The 16,358-nt window shown below is 36.3% G+C and overlaps 1 long non-coding RNA gene across 1 annotated transcript; it reads left to right on the top strand.

Moving 5' to 3' along the window:
* Positions 1-8,444: 8,444 nt before the first annotated feature.
* Positions 8,445-14,788, top strand: LOC147580206 (uncharacterized). Its single transcript, XR_015251899.1, has 2 exons — positions 8,445-8,546; positions 14,676-14,788. It is a non-coding gene; the product is annotated as an uncharacterized LOC147580206 (long non-coding RNA).
* The last annotated feature ends 1,570 nt before the right edge of the window (positions 14,789-16,358 follow it).

Raw genomic sequence — 16,358 nt, 5'->3', positions numbered from 1 at the left:
TGGAATTTCTGTGGTGCCTAATACTAATTGTCTTGAGAAGGGATGATATTTGTCAGAGTTCTAGTAGGAGAATTTAATAAAAGACATTTTGCTCAAGTGTGGCTAGAATGTAGGAAAACCACAAGGAATAGTAGGGTTCCCTGGGTCTAGGTACAGGGTGCCCACAAAAGAGGCAGGGAGTTTTCCCATTCTTAGATGTGAAAGGGAAAAAACGGAGAGAGCTGTGTGAGGAGAAACTCTGAGTCAATATGTGGTCTTTGGCACAATTATTTTTGATGGAATTTGTCAATCTTTTGTTGATTTTTAACGCAATCCTGTACCCAGCATATAAATGGACTCTATTTTTAGTTTTAATAGTTTCTGGATTTTCCTGTGTGTGTGTGTGTGTGTGTGTGTGTGTGTGTGTGTTTATGCATCTCATCATCTCATCTGTAAATAATCACACACTGTCTCTTCCCTTCCAATCTATATACATTTTAGCTCTTTTTCTAAAATTACTGAATTCACCAGGATCTCTGTGCTATATTGAAAAGTAGTAGTAATAGCAGGTACACAAGGCTTATTCCAACTTAAACAGAATGCGTCTAAATATTCTCCATTATGTTTGCTATTTTCTGAAGGTTTTTATTAAATAACCTCATCATCTCCTTTCTATTCCCAGTGGCTCTTCTTAGTTTAATCCATCATTATCTCTCCCCAAGAACATTGCAGTAGCCTCCTATAACTAATTCATCTACCTCCAGCTTCACCCCTACAAATTCATCTTCTGCATTGTGATCAAGGTAATATTTATGAAATGCAAATCTGATCAACACTCTACATGCTTAGAATTCTTCATTAGTCCTGCAAAATGTATAGAACACACATGTGCACATTCCTGAGGGGGGAAAAAAATCAACCCTCTTATATTAAACATCACTCCATCTTTTATAACTTGCTGTTCTTTAGAAGAGTATATAGGGTTGGGCAAAATGAGAATACATTAACAGTTACCAGACAAGTCCTGTACCCCTTTTTTAATTTTTTATGTTTATTTATTATTTTTGAGAGAGAGGGAGAGACAGAGCATGAGCAGGGGAGGGGCAGAGAGAAAGGGAGACACAAAATCCAAAGCAGGCTCCAGGCTCTCAGCTTTCAGCACAGAGCCCGACACGGGGCTCGAACTCACAAACCGTGAGATCATGACCTGAGCCAAAGTAGGACGCTCAGCCAACTGAGCCACCCAGGCACCCCTGTACCCCTTTTAATTCTAAGTTGTCACTGTCCTTCACAGATAAACTGCTGAGAGGTTAGGGCTTCACAGGATTTCTTTCCCATGTTTATCCCAAGAATCCTCCTGCCCTCACATTACAAGTTCTATCCCTATTGCCTGTGTGTCACAAAGTCTCCATTCCAGGGCTGACAAAATCCAAATCTTGAATGGATCTTAGGTTGTAGTCTCATAGAAAGAAAGTCTGTGATTTTTTTCCAGTTTTATTCAGATGCACCTCTGTACACATTTAAGGAGTGGTTTGCACAATGGGTTGACTTTCATGCTTTATGAAGTGATTACCACAGTAAGTTTATTTTTTAAAATAATATTTATTATCTCACCATCTCCATGGGTGAGGAGTCTGGCATGTCATAGCTGGGTTCTATGTTTGGGGTCTGATATGATTGAAATTGAAATGTCCTTTGGGCTTGTGTTTCACCTGAAACTCAAGATCCCCTTCCAAGCTCTCTTGGAACCTTGATATAATTCAATTCCTTACAGCTATACGACTGAGATCCGTATTTCCTTTTCTTTAATTTTTATTTATTTTTTAGCTTCATGTTTTTTATTTAAATTCCAGTTAGTTAGCATACAGTGTAATATTCATTTCAGGTGTAGAATTTATAAACATCCGTCATCCTATATCGATACAATAAAAAGAAAAGGCAGAAAAAAAGAACAAAACTTCTTTCCTCCTTATGACGAGAACTCTTAGGATTTACGTTTCTTAACATCTCTCATGTATCCCATATAGCAGGGTTAACTACAGTCATCATGTTGTACATTACTTATTTATTTTACAACTTTCTTTTGGCCAGAAAGCCTGTGATTTCATCATGTGAAGGAACTGAAATGTGATGAGCAGCCCAACCACCAGCCAACGAGATTTCCCTCCTTCCTTCCTCGGTAAGCAACATAGTTTTCGATTAAATTCTATGTCTTTGGTCTCATTTTTCATGACACCCTCTTTCTAGCCTAAGCTATTTCAGATTCTCCTTTTGCACGTCAAGCTTTTGTAATATCAATGTATGGATATTTCTATACTATAACAAGCTATGCCAGGCTAGGCCTCCTGTGTTTTCATGTTTCCCAAGCCTAAAAGCCTGTTCCCTTTCCAACCTCAGTTTCTATGTCATTTCTTCCAGGATCTCCCAACCCTAGGGAGTAAAGATTCCTTTAACTGTATAATTTCTCTATGTTTTACACATTTTATTGTGGTTTTTACTATATTATAAATTCTTCTCTAAGACTGTCACACACAATTTGGCCTGGAGGTGGCTTGAGATAGCTTTTCATGAATAAATGAATTAATGCATGGATGAATGCGTGAATATCTCAATTAGTGCTTTTTAAGCTTATTTATTTATTGAGAGAGACAGAGAGAAAGCACTAGCAGGAGAGGGCCAGAGAGAGAGAGGGAGAGAGAGAGAATCCCAAGCAGGCTCTGTGCTGACAGAGGAAAGGCAGATGGGGGACTCAATCCTATTAACTGTGAGATCATGACCTGAGCCAAAATCAAGAGTCATATGCTTAATCGATTGAGCCACCCAGATGCCCCATCAATGAATGTTTTTGAGGCTCAGACTTGGCACACTTCTTGGCACATGATCGATATTCTGTACACATTTCCTTCCTCTGGTTCACTGGGCAGTTTCATCAGGCTTCTGTCATCCAAAGCCATCCCAAGAAGACCACGAAGAGAGCTGTGAGGGGCAGAGCAGGGTCAGTTACTCAGGGACATCCAAACTGGATCATGGGAATATTTAATTCCTCAACAGCTTGTGAACTACCGGCACCGTTATTCTGAGGGATGAGAGTAAGGCAGGTCATTTCATGTCTGTCGCCTCACCAATGCCAGGGAGCTCTCATTTTAGAATCATCCAGCTGGAGGAGGTAAGAGCTCAGAGCAAATGATGCCCCCCGGCCTGAATGTGGGGCTGAAGAGTTGTCTAGGCAGCCATACTATTTAGGAGGGCGCAGAGGCCTGGGGAAGCTATTGAGAGCTAAGAGATAAAGTTTCTAACTCTGCACTAGCTTTGAAATGGGAGAAGCAACAGCCAGGCATTTTACTAGATGAAGTGTGCTAAAGTGCCTCGTTTTAATTATCACAACAGGCCTGCAAAGTCAATATTATTCCCATTTTATAGATGAAGACCCTAGGGCTGAGTGAAATTAACTCATTTAATGAAGGTTATTAGATAGTAACTTTCTAGGCCACATTACAAAATTAGGTCTGGTCTTCCTCCAAAGAATTCACTGTTTATAGTTGTTGTTTTCTTAGCCCTGTATTACAACACACTTTAGAAAGCAAAAGTCGCTTCAGCTCATACCGTCCTCCCTCCACTCGCCAGTATACCTCAACTAGCAGCATATTACAGCAAAATAGATCAAGCTATTTCTTAAAAGAGGGAACTCAGCAAGCATTTAATGCCAGATGTCATACAAACTGACCACCCACCTTGCACGCACTGAAAAGCAAAGAACGAGAGCAATTAGACTGGTTATTGATGTCAGTCAGACTAAAGAAAAGAGGCAAGAAGGTGGTATGATACTCTTAAAAGAGGGTAGCTTCAGTTTAAAAACGTGAATCAGAATTTAAGCTAAACTTTAATTTCTGTAATTTAGTGAATAAAAAGGAAATTAAATTTCTATTCATATATAGTTCAAAAAAGGTTTTGATTGTCATATTTTTATGTTGCATAGAAATACAAAATTGGGAATTCATTCAGATTTGCTTAATTCAAGGCTGTCCCATGAAAGAGATACTTGATGTTTTTGCTTGACCGCAGTGGCAGGACCAACACCAGTGAATGGAAGCTTTGGGGAGGATAATAAAACACTCTGCAGTAGATAGTGTTGTCCAAAGAGGGAATTAGTTGCTTCCAGCCTCCTCAGAAATACTCAAGAGCAAGTCGTACAGCTAGGGTGTTTCAAGAAGTCACAAACTCAAGTGAGATTGAATGAAAGGATCTCTGTGTGTCTTTCTCAACTGGTGTTTCTTTGGTTCCAGACCAGTCAACAGGATTTCCACTTCCTCTAGTATTGGTGAACCATTATACATTTGTTAGGAAATGAGGTGCTATTATATTAGTGTTTATCATTGTAGTATCCAAGTATTTTGTTTGCATCTCCAGTCTCCATCTTGCCCTACATTAATATTCAATATTAGTGGAAGGTCTTTCCCAGTACTAACTAGATCCAGTTGAGTATTCTGTACTATGGTGCGCTTTAATGATCTTGAAGAACAAGTCTAGTGCTAGGCTTACCTAAATATTTCTAAAATACAAAGTCAAACTTGGAGAATACAGTCATAATTTTTTAAGAAGTCATAATACTTTTAATATTGCTTTTGACAGAAATTTGAAATCCATTTACTCTCCCATATTATTGGACATCACCCCAATTCCTATCTTATTTTTGAAAATCTATGTTTACATCTGGCAGTTGACAAGCCTTAGATTTATCTCTGTTGCTTATTTTTATACATCTACATAATCTTAAATCTGAAGAAACAAAACTTTTCTCATCCTCTTATTTGTACAGATGATAAAATTTATACCCAAAGTATTTGAATGTCATATATAAGGCCACACTCTGCTGTTCAAGGATAAAATTTCATATAGAATTCTATTTCCTAATTCTTAGTCTGTTACGTGTGTGTGTGTGCGTGTGTGTGTGTGTGTGTGTGTGTGTACACACATACAGTAGTCCTCCCTTATCCACAATTTCACTTTCTGCAATTTCAGTTACCGGCTGGCAACCAGTCTGGAAGCAGGTGATCCTCTCTCTGAGGAATCCTCAGAAGTCTAATAGTAGTGTAGCACTACATCACAATACCTCCATCATTCACCTCACCTCATCTCATCACATAGGCCTTTTATCATCTCACATCATCATAAGAAGAAGGGTGAGTGCAATACCATAAGGTATTTTGAGAGTCGGAAAGAGACCACATTCACAAAGCTTTTACTACAGTGTATTGTTATAATTGTTCCACTTTATTATTAGTTATTATTGTTCTTTTAATTTTTTTAAAGTTTATTTATTTACTTTGAGAGAGACAGAGAGACAGAGCATAAGTAGGGGGAGGAGCAGAGACAGAGGGAGAGAGAGAATTCCAAGCAGGCTTCACACTGTCAGCTCAGAGCCCGAAGGGGGGGCTCAAACCCACAAACCATGAGATCATGACCTCAGCCAAAATCAAGAGTCAGATGCATAACCCACTGAGCCACCCAGACTTCCCTATCAGTTATTAGACTATATATATATATATATATATATATATATATATATATATAGTATTATACTATAGTATATACCATATATACTATAATACTATAATACTATAGCACTATACTATATATATATACTATATATATATACTATATACTATATACTATACTATATATATACTATAGCACTATACTATATATATATATAGTATATACACTATATGTATATAGTATACATACTATATACTAGTATAGTATGTATACTATATACATATACTATATGTATATATGTATACATATAGTATATGTATATAGTATACATACTATATACTAGTATATAGTATGTATATATTATATAGTATAGTATATATACTATATAGTATAGTATATAGTATAGTATATAGTATGTATACTATATACATATAGTATATATACTATATATATATATACTGTTTTTACTATGTATATATATAGTATATATACTATATATATAGTATACATATAGTATACTATATATAGTATATAGTATATATATATAGTATATATATACATATATACATATATAGTATATATACTATATATAGTAAAAAAACAGTATATATACTGTATATATACTATATATACTACATTATACTAGTATACTATATATATACTATATATAGTATATATATATATATATAATATATATACTATACTATACTAGTATACTATATATATATACTATAGTATACTATATATAGTATACTAGTATATATATATAGTATACTAGTATAGTATAGTATATATAGTATAATACTATAGTACTATAGTATAGTATATATTATATATATACTATACTATACTAGTATACTATATCCTATAGTATACTATATATAGTATACTAGTAATATATATTAGTATATATATATAGTATACTATATATATATATATATATATATATATATAACTAGTATACTATATATATATGTATGTATATATATATAGTATACTATATATAGTATACTATAGTATATAGTATACTAGTATAGTATAGTATATATATAGTAAAAAATATAGTATATATATACATATATATATATAGTAAAAAAACAGTATAGGTAGGGTTTGGTACTACCCATGGTTTCAGGCATTGGCTGGGAACATATCCCCTGTGGATAAGGGGAGACAACTGCATATATGTATATAATAATATGTATAGGTATATAAGAGATATAGTATACAAATATAATTATATTATATATATAATTATTATTATAAATTATAATTGAAACATAAATTTATATAAATGAAGATATGTCATAATGAATACAAAGGCTGAGAATATGGGTTCCTTTGTACGTTTTTTGTTTTATGTTTGATAGATCCTTTTTAAAATATTCAATTATACTAATATGTATTTAACTTTTATTGTGATTCTTTAGGCTCATTTATTGACAAGGAAAACATTGCTTCTGTCTGGCAGAACTTACAATAGAGAGGTGGAGACAGACAATTAAGGGTCCAATTTCAATACTTTGATAAGCACTATGATGGAGGAAGTAGAAGTAGCTCAAAGCATTGCCTCCTGTAGGCATGGGGAGGTTGGGAATGGCACAGAGAAGGCTTCCAAGGAAAACGATGGCCTAGGTGGGAAACTGAAGAGTGAGCCATGGAAAGAGGACTAGAAGGAGGGAGAAAAGCACTCAAGCAAGGAAGACATTTGCAAAGTGACAGATGTGAAGTAGGGCAAGGAACATTCAAGGAACTAAAAGAAGCTAAATATAAGTGTATTAGTGGATGGAGGAAGTGAAGCAAGTGGGCATGAAAGTGTACAGAAAGAAGGCTGGAGAGCATCACATAGAATATTAAATAAACAAACAAAAAACCATGGGGCCACAAGTATGCTGCACAGTTGAAGACTGCTGTTGGATTTCACATGTATCCCTTACCTGGCTCTACTTCCCTGTCACTCCCAACTCAGCTAGCATCTTTTTTCTGTTTTTCTAGCTCCATGAAAATGTTGCTGTCTGTCAGTTGCTCAGGCAAGAATTCTTTGCCTAATTCACACACCCAGTTGAATCACCAAGACCTTTCCGTTCTGCCTCCTGAATTGTTCTTGTATCTTCAACTTTTTCACATCTCCATAATCACTATTGGTTGATCCCGGTTCACTGCAATGGCCAGGAGGTCTTCTTGCCTTGATACATCCTTTCCTTTGCCAATCCATTTTCCACAAAGCACTTGCCTCAGCTGGAGGTGGAATCAGTGGGAGGAACACTGGGATGCAAGAAGGGAAAGTGAGAGAGATTTCCCACCAAATTCTGACATAGGGCTGTCAGACTTACTAAATATGGTGAATGTACCTGGCTGAGTACTGTAGAGAAAACAGGAACTCACTGCCTTCCGGTGTCCCCTTTTCTCGCTTCAACACCTCCCCGCCCCCTCCGCAACACAGAGATACACATACACACATTCTTATCTCTAAAATACCTGTTGCTAGGACACAGCTCTGAGAAGCAGCCTGAGAAGGGTGACTGTGGGCACTGAGTTTGGCAGCAGGCACAACCCAGATCCTCTCTGTCAGATCTTCTGTGCGCTGCTGTCCAAATATCCTAATTGGCTGTAAACACTGTTAGGAAACCGTCAGCCGCTTGGAATTGCCAGCTTCCTGTAGATGAGGATATACGAAAAATCAAGAACACCCCTTTTCCCCCTTTGCATTCCATGACCTCTGGTACAGGAAAAAAAAAAAAATGACAGCTAGGAGCTTAAAAATACCACGAATATCACTCATCTCCTGAATTCTCAGGGATACTGTTTGAATTTTTCATCCTTAAAACAATTAAAAAGAAAAAAAAGAAACGAAAAGTATTGTGGGTACATTGATCCCATCACTAGTCAAATCATTGCCTTTTTAGCTTCATTTGTCTCTCAATATAGACAAGTTATTTCTGTGCCTCATTTTCATCCATTCAGATATCAACAACTGAGCTATTTCTCCTTCTCTGACTCAGAAGAAAGACAGAAAACTGTGAAATAGCACGAGGAAACAACTTCTTGCGGAAGCACTTTGATACCATAAGGTACTGTCAGCAAGTAGGAAGTCGGCCTTTACTTAGAACTGACTTGGGAACTGTGTATTTAAAGCCACGCCGTCCGTTAGCAATTCCAGTGGGAGGAGGTTTTACTGTGACGGAGTCACAGAGGACTGAGTTTAAGCAGATCTTCGTGTTTCCTGAGACTTTTGGTGCCTGTGCCAAAGCATAAGCCCAGTTTCCATTCTATGTCATGTTTAATGGGTTTTATACTGCTGTCGTTTCTGCGATCACACTTGTCATTTTGTCAGAATCGGTACTAGGGAGAAAATTAAACTTCCCATGGAAGATAGATCCTGAGTATGTAAAAGTACAGTCCCAATACTTTTTTTTAAACATGCAAAATCTGCCCTTTTAAAGTGTCTGATTTTATGAATTTTGTCAAATGTATATGGCTACAGTATTGCTTCTACAATCACGAGACCAAGTATCTCCTTCATCCCAACAAGTTCTCATTTACTCCTTTGCAGCCAATTTCCTCCTCCCACCTACTGAACCCTGGCAATCGCTGATCTACTTTCCATCACTAGATTATTTTTTCCTTTCATAGAATTTCAAATGAACAGAATTATAGAATGTGTGATATTTTGTTTCTGGCTTCCTTTACTTAATACAACGCTATTGAGATTCAGCCATGATGTGAATATCATTTGTATCCTTGTTATTGCTGAAACACTTTCCAATGTATGGATATTCTAAAACTTGTTTACCCATTCTCCAGTTGATAAATATTGGATTTGTTTCCAGTTTTTTTTTTTAATTTTTTAATGTTCATGTACTTTTGAGAGAGAGAGAGAGAGAGAGACAGAGCACGAGTTGGGGAGGGGGAGAGAGAGAGGGAGACACAGAATCCAAAGCAGGCTGCAGGCTCTGAGCTGTCAGCACAGAGCCCGATGTGGGGCTCAAACTCATGAACCATGAGATCATGACCTAAGTCAAAGTGGGACACTTAACTGACTGAGCCACCCAGGCGCCCCATCCAGTTTTTTAATTATTAGGAGTAAAACTGCTATGGACATCCTTTTACAAGTCCTTCTGTGGACATGTGTTTCTGTTTTCCTTGTGTCAATATCTAGGAATGAAATTGCTAAGGAGTTTGAAAAGTGTACGTTTAACTTTGCATTCCCATTAGTTGTTCAATACCTTTGTCAGCATTAGGTATTGCTGATGTTTTTTGCTATAGCTATTTTGATGGGTGTGTAGTGATTTATCATTGTGATTTTAATGTGCCTTTTCCCTAATGACTAATAATGTTGACCATATTTTCACATGCTTACTGGCCATCTGTGTATTTTAGGGAAGTTTCCGTTCAAATTTTCACCTCTGTTGAATTGAGCTGTTTGTCTTCTTATTTTTGATGTGTTCCAATTGTTTTTTTAAGTTTAAAAAAATCTTTTATTTTTATATATAATATGTAAGCAATTTGATTTTTTTTACATAAAATATAATAAGGATTACTGTTTGTATTGCCTATCAAATTATTATTAACTTTTTATTATAGGAAATTTAAAACTTATTAACAAGTAAATAAAATAGAATACTGACACCCCATGAACCAATTAATATTTGGCTTCTACAGTTATCAGTATTCCTCCATTCTGATTTTCTCTATATTTTCATCCATTTTGTACCTACCAGTTGATTATTATTATTAATTGTAGTAGTATTTTAATTACTTTTTTTAAAGTAAATTTTACATACCAAAATACAGTAATTTCCCCGTTTATTCCCAGGGAATACTTTGCAAGGCCTGCAGTGGATGCCTGAAACCGTGGATAGTACTGAACACGATACTATGTTTTATTCCTCTGCATACATCCCCATGATAAAGTTTAATTTATAAACTAGGCACAGTAACAGATTAATAATAACTAATAATAGAATAGAACAATTGTAGCAAAATACTGAGTTTGCAAATGTGTTCTTTCTGTCTCTCCTAAAATATCTTATTGCACTGTATTCACTTTTCCTCTTTTGATGATATGAGATGATTAAATGCCTACATGATGAGAGGAAGTGAGGTGAATGGTGTAGATGTTGTGATGAAGCGTTAGGCTACTACTGACCTTCTGACAATATGTCAGGAGGACATCTGCTCCTGACCACCATTGACTTCAGGTAACTGAAACCAAGAAGCGTGAAATGGCATATAACTTTATACAAATCATAGATGTACAATCCTAAAACATAGATACAACTGAGTAACTCACACTCCACACCTATATCATAATATGGGGCATTCTTATCTCCCCAGAAAGTTTTTCAGTGTCCCATTCCACTCATCCGCCCTTCACCCCAATCTAGGCAAATAGTATTATGAGTCTCTTCTCACTTCAGATAAATTTTGCCTATTCTAAAGCTTAGCATAAATGGAATCATTCCACATGTACTATTTGTGTCTGGCTTCTTTCGTTCTGCACATTATTTGGGAGAATCACCATGTTGTTGAGTGAATTAACAAGTCTTTCATCATTATTATTGAGTAGTATTCTGTTTTATGGCCATACAGTAGCATGTTTAATCCAGTTTTCTGCAGATGTACATTTGGAGTATTTCCAAGTTTGAACTATTGTGATTAAAGCTGCTATGAACATTTTTGTCCAAGTCTTTGTACGGACATATGTTTTCATTTTTCTTAGATAAATACCTAGAAGTAGAATGCTGGGTCCAAAAATAAGCAATTTAAAAGAAACTACCAAATTTTTTTCAAAGTGGTCATATCACTTTACATACCTATCAGCAATGCATAAGAGCTCTGGTTGTTCCAGGTCCTTACAATATCAATGTTGTTAGTCTTTTACTTTTTAGCCACTTTACTGGATATTTAGTAATTTGTCATTTTTGTTTGCATTTTGCTGATTTTAATCATGCTGAATACCGTTTTATATATTTATTGGCCATTTGTATTACTTAATTTGTGATGTGTCTGTTCACATTTTTGTCCATATTTTTATTAAATTTACTTTTATTTTGTTATTGAGTTATGGGAACTCTGAATATATTCTGGATACAAGTCCTTTGTCAAATATGTTTTATGAATGTATATTTTTGAAAACTTTTCTCTGATATTACAGCTTGCCTATCCATGTTCTTAATGTTTTTAATTATGATAAAAATATTCTTGCATATTGTCTTTTTTTTTAGTTTGTTTTTATTTATTCTGGGGGGGGGGGGAGAGAGAGAGAGAGCACAAGCAGGGGAGGGGCAGAGAGAGAGGAAGAGAGAATCCCAAGCAGGCTCCACTCAAACTCATGAACCGTGAGAGCATGACCTGAGCTGAAGTCAAGAGTTGGATGCTTAACTAACTGAGCCACATGTGCACTGTCTTCTAAAAGCCTTATCAATTTAATTTTTGTGTTTAGGTCTATCGTGCAGTACAAACTAATTTTTGTGTATGGTATGAATTATTTTTTGTTTCCATATGAATATTTATTTGTCCTGGGACTATTTGTTGAGAAGACTGTTCTTTCCTCATTGAAGTTATTTGTCACCTTTCTTGCAAGTCAATTTTCTATATTAATGTGGGCTCATTTGGATCCTCTCTCCTATTCTATTGATTTATTTGTCTATCTTTATGATAATGACATACTGTCTTGATCAATATAACTTATAATAAGTCTTGAAGTCTGGTAGTGCAAGCCTTCCAACATTTATTCTTTTTATTTTTCAAGATTGTTTTTGAAAATTCTAGGCCCTTTGTATATTCATATAAATTTTAGTACAGGCTTATCTAACTGATAAGCTAGAATAGATAAGAATGTTGTGATAAGAATGATAAGAATGTTGTGATTCTTATTGAGATTAGATTCAGCCTATAGATTAATTTTGGGGAAATGGACTCTTAAACATATTAGGTTTCTCAAGCTATGGATATGTCTCCCCATTTCTCCCATTAATGTTCTGTGGTTTTAAAAATGGAAGTTTTGCATGACTTAAAAAATGTATTCCTATTTACTTTATGAGTATTTTTATATAATTATAAAATGAATTTTTAAAATTTTCTTTTCCAATTGTTGACTCATAGTATGTATAAATATAATTGTTTTTTGTACATTGATCTTGTATCATCAGGTATTATGAACCTCACTTATTGGTTTGAGAAGATTTTATTGCTGTTAATTCCTTAGTTCTTTTTTTTTTCCTACCAAAAGAAGTCACGTTGTCTTTGAATAGGGATGATTTAACTAATTCCATTCCAATCCATATGTGTTTTATTTTTTCTTCACTTATTACAATGGCCAAGTCCTGCAATAAAATGTTGACTAGAAGTGATAAGAGCAGACCATACATAAATCCCAATCTTAGTAATATTAGGTATGATGCAAGTTGTAGATTTTTCATAGATGTCTTTTTTCAAGCTTGCCAAGACAATTTCTTTTATTCCAAGCTTGCTAAGAGAATTTCTTTTTCTATGTCATGAATGGATTTTACAATTAGTCATATGTTTTGGCTTTATATATTAAAACAATGATGTTCAACACATCACAGTGCTTTTCTTCCTTCATTTGACACTATAGTAGCTTTCACCGATTGAACTTTAAATGTTAAAACACTGGTGAATTACGTGGATAAATACCACTTAGCCACGGTGCATTATCATTTTTAGAAATTACTGCATTTGCTTTGCTAATGTTTTGTTAGGGATATTTACACCATACTTACGAGAGTTATTGCTCTATAATTGGTAATGCCTTTGTCAGGTTTTATTATCAGGATTATGATGGCCTCATCAGATTAGTTTGGAAATATTTTCTCCTCCTTTATTAACTAAGATAATTTAATTTTTTTCCTAAGTATTTTATAGAATTCGTTAGTGAGATCTTGGTACAGAGACAGTAGTTCTAGAGAGAGATTGTTTTATGGATGAGTTTTCTAAATTGGTTCTGGGGTTTCTGGAATTCGCTCTCTAGCCTGATTAAATTTGAAGATTATTTCCAGTAGTGACGAGAACATCGATAGTCCATGGTGTGATCTGGCAATACAGACACACAAATACCACCACTGGATATTCCTAATTATCCACTTATAAGAAGCAAGGATCTGGATCTCTTTGCATATGATTCTTTTAAACATTTTGATCAAACTAACAAATATAATGAGATTATCTTACTGTTCCTAATGTTGTTGGACAATGCAGTGAAAGAAAAGGATGAGGTCAGGCATTCAAATTCCCAGCTCAAATGTACAAATGACCTGAAAGTCTCTGTGTTCCCTGAAGGAGATGCTTATCTCCTGTAGTTGAGGGCTGAAATTGCTGAGAATCAAAACCAGAATCTCATCCTACAACTGGCTGGATTATAATACAAGGGTGTCTGCTGTTAAAGTGAGGGTACCGATTGGGAAGGAATGGGATCCTAAGGGTTATCATGGGGATATGTGAGAAGACTCTGATAAAGCTGGAGACATTGAGCCCTACATTCTGAGGAGTTTTCTTTGCCAGTGGAAGTAGCCTTTCCACCCAATATGAGGAGATTAACTCTGCATTGCCTGAGGAAACAGTAATGGCCTCCCCTGTGGTAGTTTCCATGCAAAATAATGCTAATTTTCCTTGGGATGGGCCCCACCACCCTTCTTTGCTTCTAGACCTAACAACACTAAAGTCTCAACAGATCCCTAAAAGGTGAGGTACAAAGTGTGGCCTGTGAGGAGGTGCACTACGTTCCAAAAGAACTACTTGAGTTTTCTAACTTAGACAGAAATTGGAGAACATGTGTGGGACTGGACAATAAGGGTGTCGGATAATGGTAGAAGGAACATAAAGTTGGATCCCTCAGAATTTACTGATATGGGCTCACTAAGCAGAGATTCTGCATCTGATACTGCATCTCAGGGAATTAGAAAGTGCTCTAACAGTTTGGTTGGTTGGTTGGCTGATACGTGGACTAAAAAGTTCCCACAGCAAACAAGTTTGAAATGTCAGACTTGCCTTGGTGTAATGTAGAGGTAGAGATGCAAAAGCTCATGGAGATTGGAATGTTAGAGAGAATTTATCATTTTAGACATATTCATCCACCCTGGGAGGGTCTAGAAGACCAATGTTTTACAAGACTGTGAGAAATAAATTTGGGAGGGAGTCCCAGCATCTTTGAAGAGCTTTGTGATTGATCTTCTCTGTAGGCCAGACCTTACGATGCCAAACTGCAGTTGCTGAATTGTGAAACTTAAATGCAATGGGACGAATTGGATCATGGGGTGGCAGGAGCCAAGTGGCAGCACTAAAGGAAAGGTGAGTGTGCTTATCTTAATGGACAGCAGGGTCAAAGCAGCAATCAGAGTAGTCTGACTCATGCAGACTCATGGGGTTGACTAGTCCATCATGGTGTTAACAGAATAAAATAGATAAGAAGCCTACTAAGTTCTTATTTGATCTGTATAAGAAGAAAAGTTCTAGGTCAAGTGAAGAAAAGTCTAATCTGAATCATAAAAATACAGAATCATGGCTCCTCAGTCAATTCCCAGATTTGAACCTTGAATGAAGGGGAGGCCAGGCTCCCTTAAGGAAGAATTTATGTTCATTGCCAAAAATTTATGATGTTACTCTTTCTCCCAGTCTTATCCAGAGGCCCTTACAGCCTCTCATGGGTGTAACTGTACATTGGAGAAAAAGACATAATCAGATCTTTTAGAGATGCCTGGAAACTGGCTCTGAACTGACATTAATTCCAGAAGAACCAAAAACACTACTGAGATCTACCAGTCAGAGTAAGAACTTGCAGAGGTCAGGTGATCAATGGAATTTTAGCTCTGGTCCATTTCACAGTGGGGCCAGTGGGTCTGTGAACTCATTCATTCTGCAGTTTTTTCCCCAGTTACAGAATACATAATTAGAATAGATATGCTCATCAGATGGCAAAATCCCCACATTGGTTCCCTAACTCATCCAGTGAGGGCTATCTTGGGAAACATCAAGTGGAAACTACTAAAATGCCTCTACCTAGGAATATAGTAAACTGAAAGCAATAGTCTATTCCTAAAAGGATTACAGAGATTACTTCCGTCATTAGAATAGGGGTGGTAGGGCGCCTGGGTGGCGCAGTCGGTTAAGCGTCCGACTTCAGCCAGGTCACGATCTCGCGGTCCCTGAGTTCGAGCCCCGCGTCAGGCTCTGGGCTGATGGCTCAGAGCCTGGAGCCTGTTTCCGATTCTGTGTCTCCCTCTCTCTCTGCCCCTCCCCCACTCATGCTCTGTCTCTCTCTGTCCCAAAAATAAATAAAAACGTTGAAAAAAAAAATTCGAAAAAAAAAGAATAGGGGTGGTAATTCCCACCACACCCTCATTCAGCTCACCTAGCTGGCCTGTTCAGAAGACAGATGCATTTTTGAGAATAACTGTAGATTGTCATAAGCTTAATCAGATGGTGACTCCAATTACAGCTGCTGTACCAGATGTGGTTTTATTTCTTGAACAAATTAATACATCCCCAAGTACCTGACATGTAGCTAATGATCTGGCAAATGCTTTTTTAACATTATACCAGTTAGTAAGGACCATCAGAAGCAGTTTGCTTTCAGCTGGCTAGGCCAGCAATATACACTTACTGTCCTACCTCAGGGGTATACCAGCTTCTCAGCTGTGTGTCATAATTTAGTTCACAAGAATCTTGATTGTTTTTCCCTTCCATGAGATATCACACTGGTCCATTATATTGATTTGACTGAGTGAGGAAGAAGTAGCCATGACTCTAGACTTATTGGTAAGATATTTGCATGTCAGAGGTTGCATAAACCCAACAAAAATTTAGGGGCCTTATATCTCAGTGGAATTTCTTGCTGTGGAGCATGTTGAGATATTCCTTTTAAC

This window comes from Puma concolor, chromosome B3 (genome assembly GCF_028749965.1).
Source record: "Puma concolor isolate L17-30 chromosome B3, mPumCon1.1.hap2, whole genome shotgun sequence".
In the NCBI taxonomy this organism is placed as follows: domain Eukaryota; kingdom Metazoa; phylum Chordata; class Mammalia; order Carnivora; family Felidae; genus Puma; species Puma concolor.
This window is presented reverse-complemented; position numbering and strand designations above follow the sequence as displayed.